Source organism: Nyctereutes procyonoides, unplaced genomic scaffold (assembly GCF_905146905.1).
Source record: "Nyctereutes procyonoides isolate TBG_1078 unplaced genomic scaffold, NYPRO_anot_genome, whole genome shotgun sequence".
Lineage (NCBI taxonomy): Eukaryota > Metazoa > Chordata > Mammalia > Carnivora > Canidae > Nyctereutes > Nyctereutes procyonoides.
Window position 1 is genome coordinate 17,558,368 of NW_026575021.1, and position 16,126 is coordinate 17,574,493.

Sequence of the window (16,126 nt, forward strand, 5' to 3'; positions counted from 1 at the left end):
TCCACCAGGAGTCTTAGGGAACTCTCGCTAACTCGATCGTAGGTACGGATGGATTAATGTGATTCTCCAGGTTGGATTCAGACCCCCCTGGAGGCGTGGATCTCGATGGGAAGGGGTGGAGGCTGCACACAGGAATGACCTACGGCCCAGGCACCGGTGTCTAGAAACCAGACTCCAGGCGGCCCAGCTGAGTGAACAACCTGCACCCTGTAGCCCCCCCCCCCCTGGCGCGCAGCGCAGCGGCCTACACCTGGTCGCCACCTGTCACCTGCAGGTTGTTAGACGTGTCTTTGTCTACCCCGAGATTCTTATGGGAAATGAGTCGACAATCTGTGAGAGCTTGCACAGGTCAAGCACTTTACAGATGTTCGTTAAGTGAGCGAGACAGCTTTCCCCAGTATCGCAGACACAGAGGCTCAACCCGTTGAAAATCCTTCCGTAAGGGAAAAATAATTGTAATTGGAAAGGTTCGCTCCCCAGTCTTTCTTTTCCACGTTTTAAAATTTCTGTATGGGATCCCTGGGTGGCGCAGCGGTTTGGCGCCTGCCTTTGGCCCAGGGCGTGATCCTGGAGACCCGGGATCGAATCCCACGTCGGGCTCCCGGTGCATGGAGCCTGCTTCTCCCTCTGCCTCTGTCTCTGCACCCCCCCCTCTCTCTGTGACTATCATAAATAAATAAAAATTTAAAAAAAAATAAAATAAAATTTCTGTATTAGGCTTCCCAAAAGGAAGGGACATCTGTACTCTACCAGGGGGTACACTTACACAGGATTTTAAAAAATTTTACTGTTGAGGTCTACCGCTGATTTATTCTGTAGTCCTATTTTCAATCACTTCATCTATAAAAGGAATTTGACTTACTCTCCATCTTACTGGTTGGAAAAAAATTTACAAAATGAATGCCTATCTTTATTTTTTTTTTTTTAGGATTTTATTTAGTTATTCATGAGAGACAGAGAGAGAGGGAGACAGAGACACAGGCAGAGGGAGTCCCCAAAAAGTTGCAAATGTGTGACTGACTTATGAATAATTGAGCCCATGTGGTTCTCCTGTTATAAATTGTTTTTTGGGATTTGATAGGAAACCGGCCCAGAAACCCAAAAATAGTCTTTGAAACTTAAAAGCCGTATTGCTTTGTTTTCTACTTGTATGTGTAAAACAGGCTTGTCCTATGAAGTTTATAAAATCAGAAAGGCATGAAGAGATCATTTTTTTCCATGACCTCTCTTTTGTTTGTTTTACAGAACAAGCTTTAGGGAAGTCACTGAAAATTTGCTTTATTCTTCAATAAACATAGTAGCTAACAAATAAGAGTTTACAGGATTCTGAGTAAACACGAAACATGCCACTTCCTTTATGTAGTTGCCACATACCATTGGCAAATTACTAAGCCTTTGCACCCACCCCAAGGTACAGCATGTTTATTTTGTGCAAATTGCAAATGCTCTTTTAAAGGTTTTTACAAATATTGACTCATTCAATCTTCCAAACAACACTGTGAAGTAGACATAGGACTTTCAGGTTATCTTTATGGGCCTTTAGATTTACAAATATAGAAACAGAAGTGAAGAGAGGAAAGTGAAGTAACTTTCCCAAGATCACAGAATATTGAGCCTGGAACTCAAACTCAGAGAGAATGGTTTTTAATTATCATGTTATGATAAAGATGCTCTGTGTGTTATATAGTTGAGAATTTCTAGAGAGGAGTGATTAAAAAAAAAACCATTTGTGGGGGCATCTGAGTGGCTTAGTCAGTTAAGCATCTGACTTTTGATTTCTGTTCAGGTCATTATCTCAGAGTTGTGAGATCAAGCCCTGCATCAGGCTCTGAGCTGGGCATGGAGCCTGCTTAGGATTCTTTCCCGCCTCTTGCTCTGCCCTTCCCCTGCCCCAAGCACTCACTCTTTCTAAAATAATAATAATGATAATAATGAATAAAAATTAAAAAATAAAAAACTATTATTCTCCTAGCTGAATGATTCAAATTTACTTTTTCTAAAATGCAAACAGAGCAAAACAATCATACATCTGCATAGTTTTGTTTCACTATGAAGCATAACCCTCCTGTTATAACCCATTCATATAACTCGTTGTGTTTTCTTAAATTGTCCAATTCTGAAAAACTGGTCACTTGACCATGCAGAAATCGGGCAAACATCCCTTTAACTAAAGGATGAAAGTTAATGGCATCATGTGGTGTTAAGTGGCTATCATGTGCCTCCTGAAATAATGTGATGAAAGGGGCATCTCAGCTCTTTATCTTTTGGGTATCTTTCCCAAAAGTTCATAGCTCTAGTCTAACCATGAAAAGAAATCCTTCAAACCTAAATTGAGGAATATCAAATAGCTGATTAGAACTCTTCAAAAATGTCAAGGTCATGAAAAATAAGGAAAGTCACAGAAACGGTCATAGTTCAGAGGGAAGTATGAGATTTCACAACGAACTGCAGTGTGGTATCGTGGGTTGGGTCCTGGACCAGAAAGAGGACAGTGGGTAGAAAACCTAGTGAGGTCCAGGATAGTCTGAAGTCCTCATGGGTAATAATATGCCAGTGTTGGTTTCCAATATCCTTTGGCAAGGATACCCTGTTAATGTAAAGTGTTTGCAACTGGGGAGACTGAGAGAAGGGTAAATGGAAACTGTACTGGTTTTTGTTTTTGTTTTTTACAAATTTTGTCAATGTAAAATTACTTCAAAACAAAAAGGTTGTTTTTCAAAAAGTTTCTCTTTTCCAAATCCATTTAGAATACCCCGAAATGGGGCAACCCAGGTGACTCAGTGGTTTAGCGCCGCTGTCAGCTCAGGGTGTGATCCTGGAGACCCAGGATCTAGTCCCATGTCAGGCTCCCTGCATGGAGCCTGCTTGTCCCTCTGCCTGTGTCTCTGCCTCTCTCTCTCTCTCTCTCTCTCTCTCTCTCTCTGTGTGTGTGTGTCTCTCATGAATAAATAAATAAAATCTAAAAAAAAAAAAAAAAAGAATACCCCAAAATGAAATCAGTGGACATGCATGCTTTCCTGGTAGCTTCCTAGAAAAAAAAATGAATTTTTGTTGAGTTCATATTTGCTCAGATATGAAAATTCAAAATATCTGCTGCCCCAGTTTGGACAGTTTATCGTATTTAATAGGATTAAAGAGTTTGACCTCAGCCCAAATCACGCTGTACAAATCTCTCAATTTCATGTAACCAAAGAAAAATAGAAAGTGTTTGCTGTAATGATCTCCAGACCCATCCAAAAGTGACGTAAATGAGGGTGTTCAGGGAGAAGTCCAGTTTATGTACAGAAGCTGCCAAGAAATGAGAGTAAATGAAGCATGTCAAGGAGTAGTTAACACTTGTAGGTTGTGTAGAACTTAACTTCCAGGAATGGCTTCACTTGTTTTGGGAAGTGAAGTAAAAAGGAAAGGTTTCCTGTTGCTTATTTATTTATTTTTCTTTAATATGCCACTTAAGCAGTGAAATCTTTCTCAACCAAAATGCAGGAATGTTTGTAAGTGCAGGACTCCCGCAGCCTACTGCAAATAAACAAGCCTGCTCTCTGGTTTGGACATGTGCCTCTCCAAGCCAATTACTTCTGCAAGGGTTAAATACCAGGGTTTTATGCACTTTCTTTAAACCAATACAAATAACGACTCTTAAAGAAATGGAAGAGGCCTTCAAAAGGATGCTCTGGTGGTTGAATTCCATTTGCCCCCTGTAATTATTACAAATCTTTCTGCAGCCACTGACTTCAAGCAGGTATGAACTTACACCCCCTCACCTCCGCTGTGCCACGTGCTTTTCTCGGCCAAAGTTTCTCCATTGCTGCCATGGAAAAATCTCTTGCTAGTAAGGAAAAGAAGCAATGATAAGTATTTCCTCCTTTTCATGTTTTAGGCAGATCTTCTACATGGCTTCTCATGGGATCCCCAGGAGGGCTGAATCCCAGATGTCTACACTCTATTTCAGTTTTCCCAGTTCTTCACGCCCAACCTTGGGAACGTTTTCCCCCAAATAAATCTGCCTGCCCGGCAGACTGATGACTCAGGCAGATAGGCATGGCCCAGGGTATCAGATGCTTGTCACTCAGGAGCCACTTCCATCAGAGAGTTCATAACAAGGGTGGCCCTGGCCCTTGGCTACAGATCGAATTGTTGGGAACCATTGGTTTACATAGTGCCACTTGGAAAAGAAGCTATCATATCTCATTTCTTTCTGTGTCCCCATCTCCAGTGTGAGTGTGATTCATACAAAGCATTCAACAAATGTTTGTTGAAGTAGTGCATAAGTAAGTGGTTTCAGGCCATTGTTGAATGTAACCAATGTGTTCTGAGGTTGGGACACTAGGAAATCATCCTTGAAGAACCGGCAACAACCTAGATTTACTTTACCTGTTTTGACCACTCAGTATTTGAGTAAAACCTTTCTGGGGACATAGGTGAACGCAGATGAGTCAGAATTTGAATTACTGTGAAAGAGTTGAGGAAGAGTATCATACCTTGGGCAGACAGAGAAATGAGTCTGAACCAAAATCTTTAGAAAGTTCTGGGGCCATGGTCTGCCGACATATCCAAAGAACACAAGTAGGACCTACAAATATATATACAAAGCCAGAGCACCTGAACGATGTCAGGGATTAAGCAAGGGAAGTAAGTCCCGGCTGACTGCCACAAATGGAACATCTGCCTCATGTAGTTGGATGGTCTATCTAATTAAAGGTGTAAGATCTTGGCAGGAAGTGAATGGATAAGAGCTATTTACCTCATATGTTTTTTGATTCATCTATGTGTGTAAAGCACAGTGATAGCTGTAGTAGGAGATATGAAGTTGGATAAAGTTCAGTTTCTAATAAATTGATTTAGTCTGTCTGCTTTCTTCTGCAATGGAAGGTCATTTATTTTTCGTGCTCCTGGCATGATCGTAATGATGATATAATTGGTCTACAAACACTTAAAATTATTCAGTTAACACTGAGAACCACTTGATATATTAGTTTTTGTCAGGTTTTTTTTTTCTGAGATTTATTGGTTTCTAAATGTTTTATAAATTGCTTTTCAACTCTATTTTCTTAAAATTGTTTCCTAAACTTTCTACTCACTAAATCAACCAACACATAATCACATAGGGTAACGGGAAGAAATACAGGCTAGCCAAAATTGTGAAAGAATAAGAAATGAAAAAACTTTTCTTAGAAATAATCACATAAGAAATCTGTTTTGGAGATGAAAACAGCCTTATGATATTATCATATTTTGGAAACCAAATTTAGGAAGTCAAAAGATGAATATATAAACCGCAAAAGAAAATTGCATGCATAGCATAGACAGATTTCAACTAGGAAATGTCTGAATCATCATAAAAACTAGATATTGAGCATGCTGTCCACAGTATTTTCCAATATTCATTATCTCCCAATTTTGGGGATGTTTTGTTTTTATTTTTGTTTTCTAGAGCCTGTCCATGTACTCAGGTAATCTTGGAGGCAGAGGATTTTGAGTGATACTTCTTTTTTTTTTTTTAATTTTTATTTATTTATGATAGTCACACAGTGAGAGAGAGAGAGAGGCAGAGACACAGGCAGAGGGAGAAGCAGGCTCCAAGCACCGGGAGCCTGACGTGGGATTCGATCCCGGGTCTCCAGGATCGCGCCCTGGGCCAAAGGCAGGCGCTAAACCGCTGCGCCACCCAGGGGTCCCTTGAGTGATACTTCTTTCAAAGGGTGGCTCTGCTGGTGTATGACAGAGCTGGCTTGTTGATTGACATTTCTGAAGTAGTTGAGGACGTTAAGGAAATATGAGATCCAATTAGCTATGGTGGGAATTATGACAGAAATGAAGAAAGGATGGCTTGATTGTGTGTACTTTATATATGTGTATGTTGCACATCGACTGTATTTGCAGTCAAATCATATTTAATGAGTACATATTGCAGCATCTCTGTGTGATGGAAGGGTGTGGATGGACAGGGGACTCTTAGCAGATTCCCTAATAGTTACAGATGTGACTCTAAAAAATCATACAAATCATTGATACAATAAATGGTGTGAATGTTTTAATGTCTGAATAATTTGGTGAAACTTCAGAGCCTAACAAAGTCAGGTGTGGGAAGACAGAGTCTTTAAGGTTCAACCCACTTTCCATTGACAAGATGACTTGTCCCCCAGCACCCGACTGTACCATTGCATCATGGTACTAGCTGCCTTACTGTTCCCTTCGTGTAGTTAATATTTATTTAGCACCCACTCCATTAGGTATTTTTCTGGAAGTGGGAATGAAGAGAAGATCTAAAGGAAGATCCCTGATCTAAAGGAAGAAATAGAATAATCACAATGCAGTCTAATCATTATCCTGTTAGAGATCTATATCTACATCTATATCTATCTATCTATCTATCTATCTATCTATCTATCTATCTATCATCTATCTATCTAGAGATTGATTTATTCCCTTTACCCTCAATTGATCCCATCTTCATCCTTAGAATTATTTCAAAAAGAACACTAATTCTCCAACACAGTGGATAAATAAAGAGCTGACTGCTCCAATTCTGCTTGATGACTGCTCTGGTTTCAAGTTTTATTACCTCTCATCACAACACTTGCTAATAATAGCATAATTCCCATGGGTCTGACTTGGCAAAGACATAAATATTTCACAAGATTAAACCCAAAGTTTATTTCTTGTCCTTGTTTTCTATACTAGATAAACAGTTATGCCAGGCTCCCAATCACCAAATCTCCTGAATATTTTATAGATACGCTGGGTGATAAACACCGTGGTTTTGTTATTTGGTTTTCTTCTCTCTTTTATCATGAATGGAAAATACAACTTGTATTTGTCACATTGAACTTTTTTCTTAACCACAGTGGCCCACCCTTAACCACGGAGGATATGTTCTAAGACCTCTGCTGGATGCCTGACTTAGTGGATGGTACTGAACCCTATATATACTATGTTTTCTCCTATACATACATAACTATGATAAAGTCTAACTTATAAATTAAGCAGGGTAAGAGATAACAACAATAACAAAATAGAGCAATTGTAACAATACATTGTAGTAGAAGTTATCTGAATGTAGTCTCTCAGTCTCAAAATATTGTATTGTACTCATCCTATTTCTCGTGATGATGTGAGATGATAAAGTGCCTACATAATGAGATGAAGCGGTGAATGGCATACCATTGTGATGGAGCATTAGGCTACTAGGGCCTTCTGATGCTGTTAGAAGTAGGACCACCTGCTTTCAGAGTTTTCAGACCGAGGTTGATAGTGGCTATATAAAATCAAGGAACACAAAAGTGCAGAAAGGGGTGACTGCTATAGTTATCTTCACTCAAGCTTGGAGTTGTGGTTCTGTGGAGGGAAGATTCTAGCTTGTTGGCCATGTTCTCAATGGTTGCTTGTTAGTTCAAGGATGTGGCCTCTATTTGGAAATGAAATGTACTTTGGAGGCAAAACTCCCAAAGGAAGAGAAGAAAAGTAACTTTTGCTCATTATTTTCCAATTCTGAGTCAGACCCATGCTGGGTACTGTTATAAGTGAAATTCACCCTTTCCCAGCAAACTTTGAGGTGGATTTTCCTGCTGGTTTTTCAGATGAAGAAACTAAGAAACTCAGGGCACACAGAGTCAAAACTCTGTAACCCAGGATTGCCTTATTCAAGAGCCCACTATCCCTGGGCTAAATCCACCCACTCCAGGGTAAGAACTGTAAGGGAAGAAAAAATAGGTATCAAACCATCAATTGAATTTACTAAATGTGTTTACGTTTTCCAAGCCCCCCTCCCCCCCCACAGAAACCAATGTTTTCTGCCCTCGATTCAGTTTACATTAGGGACCAAATAGGGTGTGCGTGGCTGAAGCTGAGTGGGCAGTTAGTATAAGTGGAAGCCCCAAGCCGAAAAAGAGAATCTTAACAATTCAGACAGGTCTCTCTCTGGTGTTCTATCTTCCCCCTAAAGCCACTCCTTATGGGGTTTCCAAAGATTCCAACCCCAGGTCAGGCCTGCGGATTGAGATTGAAAATGGACCACTCGCAAGGAGATTTAACTCTCCAGCTGGTCCTGAGCATCCTGTCCCGACTGAGGCTCCGAGTATCTTGAGAAGCACTAATTGGGGTGAAATCCTAACATGAACTTTAAAACTCAAATCTTTAATCAAAGAACTGCAGTAATGTTTTAAAACTGTAAGTTACGATCCATTACTGGGTCATGAAATACTTCACAGGCTTGTGGCCAACATTTTCTTAAAAGTGGATAAAGTAGAATAGTCTTGAAAATAAAATATCAAGGGGATCCCTGGGTGGTGCAGCGGTTTGGCGCCTGCCTTTGGCCCAGGGCGCGATCCTGGAGACCCGGGCTCGAATCCCACGTCGGGCTCCCGGTGCATGGAGCCTGCTTCTCCCTCTGCCTGTGTCTCTGCCTCTGCCTCTTTCTCTCTCTGTGACTATCATAAATAAATAAAAATAAAAAAAAAGAAAATAAAATATCAAAACACACTGTACCAAACAATGATAGGTATTGAATTGCGAATTTGTTTTAGGGGTGTGTGTAAATATGTAAATACCCACACAGCGAATACAGTGAATACACAATACCTATAAATGTGCAAGTGAATGCTTGATCACTTCAGTTTGACATTCTTTCTCTGACCAAGGAAAAACTTATTACCCTAGGACTTGGTTTCCTGCCTGTAAAATTGGGACAGGAATGCTCCCTAACAATGAAGTAATTACTGTTTCCTTTATGGCTGTGCACAATGATCATTTATTGAAAATTAGCAGTTCACCTTATGATCAATATCCAATAACTACTTTAAAAATTTTTTTGAGTGGCAAAATTCCAGTTGTTTTAAAATTTTTTCCCCTATAATTTCACTGTGTTTTCTGTTATCCATACTGAGCATGTGTTCATTGTCTTTTATAATAAGAAAGAAACTTGGTTGGTTGTATCTTTAAAACCAACTAAACCCTCAATGATCTATGCAATGAAGAGGAAACTGTTTTTACCACAAAGGCCTTCCAAGGAGAAAAAAAAGCAATAATTAGAAAAATACAGAACAACTTCCACAAGCAAAATATCTTTTGGTGGTTTTGTTTAGTTGATAAGGTCTGTGACTATGCAGTAAGTGCCTAGTTTGTGGACATTTTCTGTAGGAAAAAAAAAAGTAAGGACCTTCAAACTTTATTACTCCATAAATGTTCCTAGAGCAGGAAGCTGTCGGAAGGTGCTGTCTGATTTGGGCTTTCCCCTGGCAGGGAAGCTTTCTCCCAATGTCATTGCTGATAAATGCGGCCACTTAAAAGAATTCTCCTGCAATTCTGAAGGAAGGATTTGCATGGGACCAGCCTGGGTTGACTTCACAAAATTTACTTGGGCCCTTCGAGTCAACCTAGATTATTGAATCTAACTAAGTAGGTTGTTTGAGGCAGGCTGTAAAAGGAAAATAAGCAAAGAAAAAACCAGTCTTACTACCCACACTCCACTTCCAATGTTTCTTTCCCAAAGTTTATTTAAGGAACTTTTAATCCTATCACAATATTTTGCTGCTTTTCACCAAGAGTCATTCTGCTGAATACCTTAGTCCACACTCCAGACTAGCTGGGATGCGGCCCTGACAGCAATATTGAAAGCAACAGTAATAATTATAGTTGCTAATCTTAAGCATAGACTTTGCAGAAGGAATGATGCTAAGCGTTTTGCCTATATCTTCTATTTAGTTCCTCATGGTCACCTATGAAGTATATGCTCATACTATTCTCACTTCACAGATGAGGAGACTCAGGCACAGGGGGGAAGTAAGTGTGACATGGCATTGGGCACCATGCTGGAACGGGTGAAAATGTCACCTTATAGGGCAAGGAAGAAAAAAAAAACTTTGCAGATGTGTTAAGGGTATTGAGATGAGAAGATTGTTATGGACTATCCAGGTGGGCCCAATGTCATCACAAAGGGTCTCCTTTTTAGAGACAAGCAGAGTAGAAGTAGAAGAGTTAGAGCAGAGAGAGGAAAGGTGACAACAGAAACAGGTGGGAGTGATGTAGTTTGGAGGTGGAGGAAGAGGCCACCAGCCCAGGACTGCAGATGACCTCTAGAAGCTAAGAAAGACAAGGAGACAGAGTCTCCCCTACAGCCTGCAGAAGGAACGCAGCTCTGAGGACACCCTGAGTTTAGCCTGTAAGCCTCATTTTGGACTTGTGACCTTAACGACCGTAGGATAATATACCTGTGTTGTTTATGCCATGGTGTTCCTGGCACTTCGTCACAGAAGCAGCAGGTAACTATCATGCCCATCCGGCCGCACCCTCCTGTCCCCCCAGAACATAGTAATGTCTTCCTGAAGGAAGAAGGAAAGCACAGTCTTGCGCCTCTCCTAGTTTCCACAGCTGTTTAACATACAGTCTTGATTTCTCCAATGTTAAGGGATTCATGGAATGGTGGTCGACGGCAATAAAGAGCTACTGAATGTGAGGGTGTCAAGGAAACGTCTCTTCAAGACACTTGTAGGCTCAGAGCGACATGCATGGTATGTAAATGAGATGTAATAAGGACCAGTTCTGCGGATCTGCCAAAGGCAGGATTCACCAGAGGCAATAGTGTGGGTATAGGAACCACTTTTAACATTTCACCTTGGTGAAATGTCAATGTTACCAATAAAGAGTAAAATACTTGAATATAATTCTTTGGAGAGCATACATATATTTCTACTAAGTAGTAGAGAATCCTAGTTTCATTTTTGTTGATTCTTCTAATACTAGAATAGAGTATAAATCTAAAGGGGATAAAAGCAGAATCTGATTGATTAATTTTAAAAAGCCAGTAACATCTAAGTGTGATTAATATCAATATGCAAATATGTATGGGTCAACGCAACACACCAAGGGAAGCCAGACTTTATTAAACTAAACTTTCCTTCAAATTTATTTTTGCTTAAAATTCTGGAATTGTCTTTTTAAATGAAATTATGGCAAGCTGACGCTATTTCTTTGCTCTAATAAGAAACCGTTTGTACCGCAAGTCGATTTTATTTTATTTATTCAGCACTTGAAGGATAATAAAAACATCAGACGATTTTCCCAGTTAGGTGGCTGATGAAAAACAAAAACAAAAAAACCTCCGGCGCAAAGGTACAGAATCAGGCAGCCAGCGGGCTCCTCAAAAGCTTCCTGATTATTTTCTTATACAGCGGGGCGGTCGGGTCCAGGCAGATTTTCCTCCCATTCTTCAGGGAAGCTCCGCCAGGGAAAGGCGTGTCGTTCAGGGGATGGATTTGAACACGGGATTAGGCACCGGGTGAAGGGAGGGCGAGGAGGGGGGCCGGGGGGTGATGAGGGGTGGGGAGGCGTGGGGTGAAGGGGTCAGGGGTGGGGAGGCGCGGGGTGAAGGGGGCAGGAGGCCGGGGGGGGGTGATCAGGGGTGGGGAGGTGCGGGGTGAAGGGGGCAGGAGGCCGGGGGGGGGGGTGACGAGGGGTGGGGAGGCGCGGGGTGAAGGGGGCAGGACGCGGGGGTGATGAGGGGTGGGGAGGCGCGGGGTGAAGGGGGCAGGAGGCGGGGGGTGATGAGGGGTGGGGAGGCGCGGGGTGAAGGGGGCAGGAGGCGGGGGGTGATGAGGGGTGGGGAGGCGCGGGGTGAAGGGGGCAGGAGGCGGGGGGTGATGAGGGTGGGGAGGCGCGGGGTGAAGGGGGCAGGAGGCGGGGGGTGATGAGGGGTGGGGAGGCGCGGGGTGAAGGGGGCAGGAGGCGGGGGGGTGATCAGGGGTGGGGAGGCGCGGAGTGAAGGGGCAGGGGCGCGGAGGAGGTGGAGCGTGGGCAGCGCAAGCAGCGAGCTCCAGGACTCTCATGGTTGGGGACCTGGGTCACCTGCCGGCTGCTGCCGTGCGGGGCACCTGGCCGTGGTCTCACACACACAGCGCAGGTCCTGGTGTCCCTCCGAGTGCACTGGGTGCAGCAGGGGCCGCTGGCTCCGTGAACCCCCAGACCTACCTTCGGGGTGAGTCTCGCGGCTTCTGGCTCTCATTTCCTCACCCGCAAATCTTATGTCCCGCAGAGAAGCGTCGGGGCTGCGGGCACAGGGCCCACCCGGGGAGTGCTCGGAGGGTGACAGAGGCCCAGAGGCCCCACCTGCTCTCTGCCCTCCCCCACGTCAGCTGTCACCTCTAGGGAGGGCGACCGCGCCCGCAGCCCTGGGCCCAGCCTGGGTCTGGGGGTGCGGGATCCCGCTGCGAGGCTCCTGCCCGGCAGGTGTCAGCCGCAGCCGCAGCCGCAGCGGAGCGCGAGGGCAGGGGCGGGTGCGGGGCGCGGGCTGGGGCTCTGCGGGCCAGGGGCTCCCGAGACCCTCCAGGCCTGTTTGACTCCCAGTGTCGGGAAGCCTGGGGTGGAGGCCGGGGAGGCTGAGACACTTCAGGAAGAGCTGGGCCCTGGGCAGCCAAGACTGGGCGGGGGAGCTGGATGCTGAGAGCAAGACCCTCCTCCCCAACCCCACCCTGAATTCACCGCGCAGTCAGAGGCAGCCCGCATGTGGCCTTTGGTGGCTGCTGTAGACTTCTCTGTGGTCACCAGCTGCAGGGGCAGAGCTGGAACCGTCACACCTGACACAGGCTGTTTCTTCCCGACTCCCGACTCAAGAACCGCATATTCCCACTTGCCTTTCCTACCGGTTACCACTCAGCTGCCTTGGGCGGCTGAGCTCGTTAAAGCTGTGTCCTTAGCAATTGTTTCCTTGCTGGCAAACAGTTGAATGTGGTCTTTATTTATTTATTATTTTATTTATTTATTCATGAGAGACAGAGAGAGAGAGAGAGAGGCAGAGACACAGGCAGAGGGAGAAGCAGGCTCCATGCAGGGAGCCTGACGTGGGACTCGATCCCGAGTCTCCAGGATCCCACCCTGGGCCGAAGGCAGCGCTAAACCACTGAGCCCCCCGGGCTGCCCTGAACGTGGTCTTTAGATGACGACTTAGTTCTGAGTTTGCCCCGGTTGTGGAAGCCTCCCTCAGTCTCTCTTGTACAGAATCTCTGCCGCCCTACCGGCCTTCACCGGATAAACTCTAGGGAGCAAAGTCTGCTTATCCTCATCCATCCTCTCACTCTGAGAAAAGTTGCGAAAGTCATATTTGAGTGCATTCTCTCTGTAGAAACTTGGTGCTTAGATGTATCTCCATTGGTCTGGGCCCAGAAATGAGATGAAGGAGGGGAGTTTGCAGGCCTGATGTGACCTGGACCAGTACTGGGCATCAGTTTAAGGCAGGCGGTACTGTTGGCCAGAGCATCAGGGAGTGGCGCGTGGAAAAGATTCAGAAGAGTGAATGGAGCATATGCAACAGAATCCCACACAGGAAAGGTCAAGGGATCAATATGAACCATCTTCCCTTTCCTGAAAAAGGATGACTTGGGCTCTTGATTAGGGCAAGGTATACCGTCACCTCAAAGCCAAAAGCTTTCTCTCACACTGATTAGCAGTGGGAAGGGCATCAGTAGCCCATTGCACGGACCTGGCTGGCTTTTTAATGCTCATCAGGACCAGACCTCTGCAGGGGGGTGCAGTTTGCTTCCTGGGCCTACAGTGTTCCTTCTCTTAGTGTCCCACCCACCGCCTGCCTATCCGCTGACCAAGTCCTTTTTGAATTTCTAGTGTCAGCCTGACATCACTTCCTCCAAGAGGCCTTTCCTGACAGCTACAGCTAATTGTGTTGTGTTTTGTAGCACCCTATGTATTTGTGATTTCTCACAGATCTTCCAAAAGTGCACACGTGTACATTTTATTTACTTATTTTAGAGAGAGAGAGAGAGAGAGAGAGAACACATGAGCAGGGGGAGGGGCAGAGGAGGGAGAAACATATCAAGCAGACTCCCTGCTGAGTGTAGAGCCTGATGTGGGGCTCCATCCCACAACCCCTGAGACCATGACCTGAGCAAAATCAGAGTTGGATGCTTAACCGACTGTGCCACCCAGGTGCCCTGCACATATGTACATTATACACACATGTATATGCATGTGTGTGAGTGTTTGAAAGTGTTTAAAATGTTTTGTCTCCCCAGATGGAAAGTTCTATAAGGTGAGAGAGATCATGACATTTATCACTCTTCTAGCACATGGGTAGGGACTTGATATAAAGTACTATATTCATGAAGATAGCAAATTTTGACAATGATGATGCTGAGGCTTTGACTTGTTTATGTGTCTGTCTCTTCATGCAGTTAGAGCATGTCTCCACTTTAGTATGTGTCTCGCATGGTTGTGATGATTTTTCAACCTAACTGCCTCTCCTACTAGACAGTGATCTCTTCAAGGACAATTCTCTGTGACTTACATTTTTTGAATAGCCAGCATCCAAAGCAATGGCTAATACAGAATATGCTATAAATTAGACAAGTTTATTGCATTAAAACTTGAGATCCCAAATAGTGTTTGTGGCAGAGGGAGCGGACAGAAGGGATGGTTTGGGATGTGGATGGGAGGGATACTGGATTTGTGCAAACTTACCCATGGATTTCAGTATTTGCAGGAAGTAGTAAGTGGCAATTAAATTATTCTTTCTCTGCATTAAATGAAACAGTTTAACATGTGTACACAAAAATAAAAGACATCTCCATCTTAGGAGGTATAGCAGTGAAGAAACTGTGTCATGTCTCAGGAGCTGGAGCTGTTGGATTTCAGTAGGAAACCACTATAGAAATGAATGAGATGTCTGAACTATTTTGATTTATTGGAGAAAAACTAATGAAAATGACTGCAATCCCCATTTACTGCTTTGTTACATGTATATGTCATATATATATACACACACACACACACACAATTGTTAGCTATTAACAAATACATTTATTTTGCAGACAAAACATTTTAAGTTACTGAGCCTATGATGAGAAGATAATAAAAAGAGATCTTAATATATAAAATTTGTAAACTAAATGCTTAATACATGAATGTTCCCCAAAATCCATCCAGAGGTTGGGGTTGATGACCTTATTTCTTCTACTATAATCATCACAGTATGCTACTTATTATGATCAGGTCCTATTTTGTTTGCCAGTGACATTGCGTGACACGTAATGTAATCTCTACTAGAGAAAGAAGAATCAAGGAGAGTGGTGTGGTGGTTAAAAGCAGAGTTTCAAACCCCCACTCTGTCACCTACTTAGTTATCTGACTTTGAAAGAAATTTCCTAATCTTTCTGAACTTTAGTTTTCTTCCCTATAACACCTGGGATGCTAATAGTAATAAAAACAAATAGTTACCCATTTATATATGGGCTATAATGTGATATGCATTACTTCTAGCCCTCTGAATTTATTAACTCTTAATTTTCACATCAACTGTGTGAGATAAATAATGCTATTATCCCCTTTTAGAAATGAAGAAACTAAGGCACAGAAAGGTCGTGCAACTTTCCCAAAGTCACACAGCTAGCAAGTGGTAGAGTTATTTATCCAATTATTCTCTCTGCAGAGGATGTCCTCTTAACCAGATCACAGCTATCTTGTGAGAATTATTTAATTCATTCTTACAGAACACTCAATATGCCTGGTATATTGAAACTTATCAATAAAGTTCAGCTGTTATTATAATACATTTAAAATGACACAAATCATCAACTAGCCATTTTGCTTGCTATACTGTGGAATGTTGAGGTGTAAAAAAAAAGGTAATTAAGGCATTTTTCCTCCAACAATTCTGTTAAAATTAATATATGACAACAAAGCAATAACAAATTTTGATTTCCTGTTAACACTTGTGTAAGAATAGTGTGGGTGTAAATTTAAGGGATTAAGAAATACCAGAGGGAAGGGGAAGAGAATGGGCAAAGCAGATGAAGGGGGACAGGAAGTAGAGGCTTCCAGTTATGGAATGAGTAGACCATTGGAACAAAAGACACAGTATAGGGAATATAGTCAATGATGTCGTAATAGTGTTGTAACAGTGTCATAACATCACAGATGGTACTTGTGCACACGGCATAAGGTATTGGGAAGTGTGATCACTCCGCTGAAATGAATGCAACATTGGGTGTCAGCTGTATTCAAATAAAAACAATCTTAAAAAGAATGAAAGTTCTGTTGATTATAAAATAGTAATTAGAAGTCTGATAAGGTTTACATTTTTTATTTCACTCAATTCACAAGGTTGACTCTAATACTAAAATTGTAA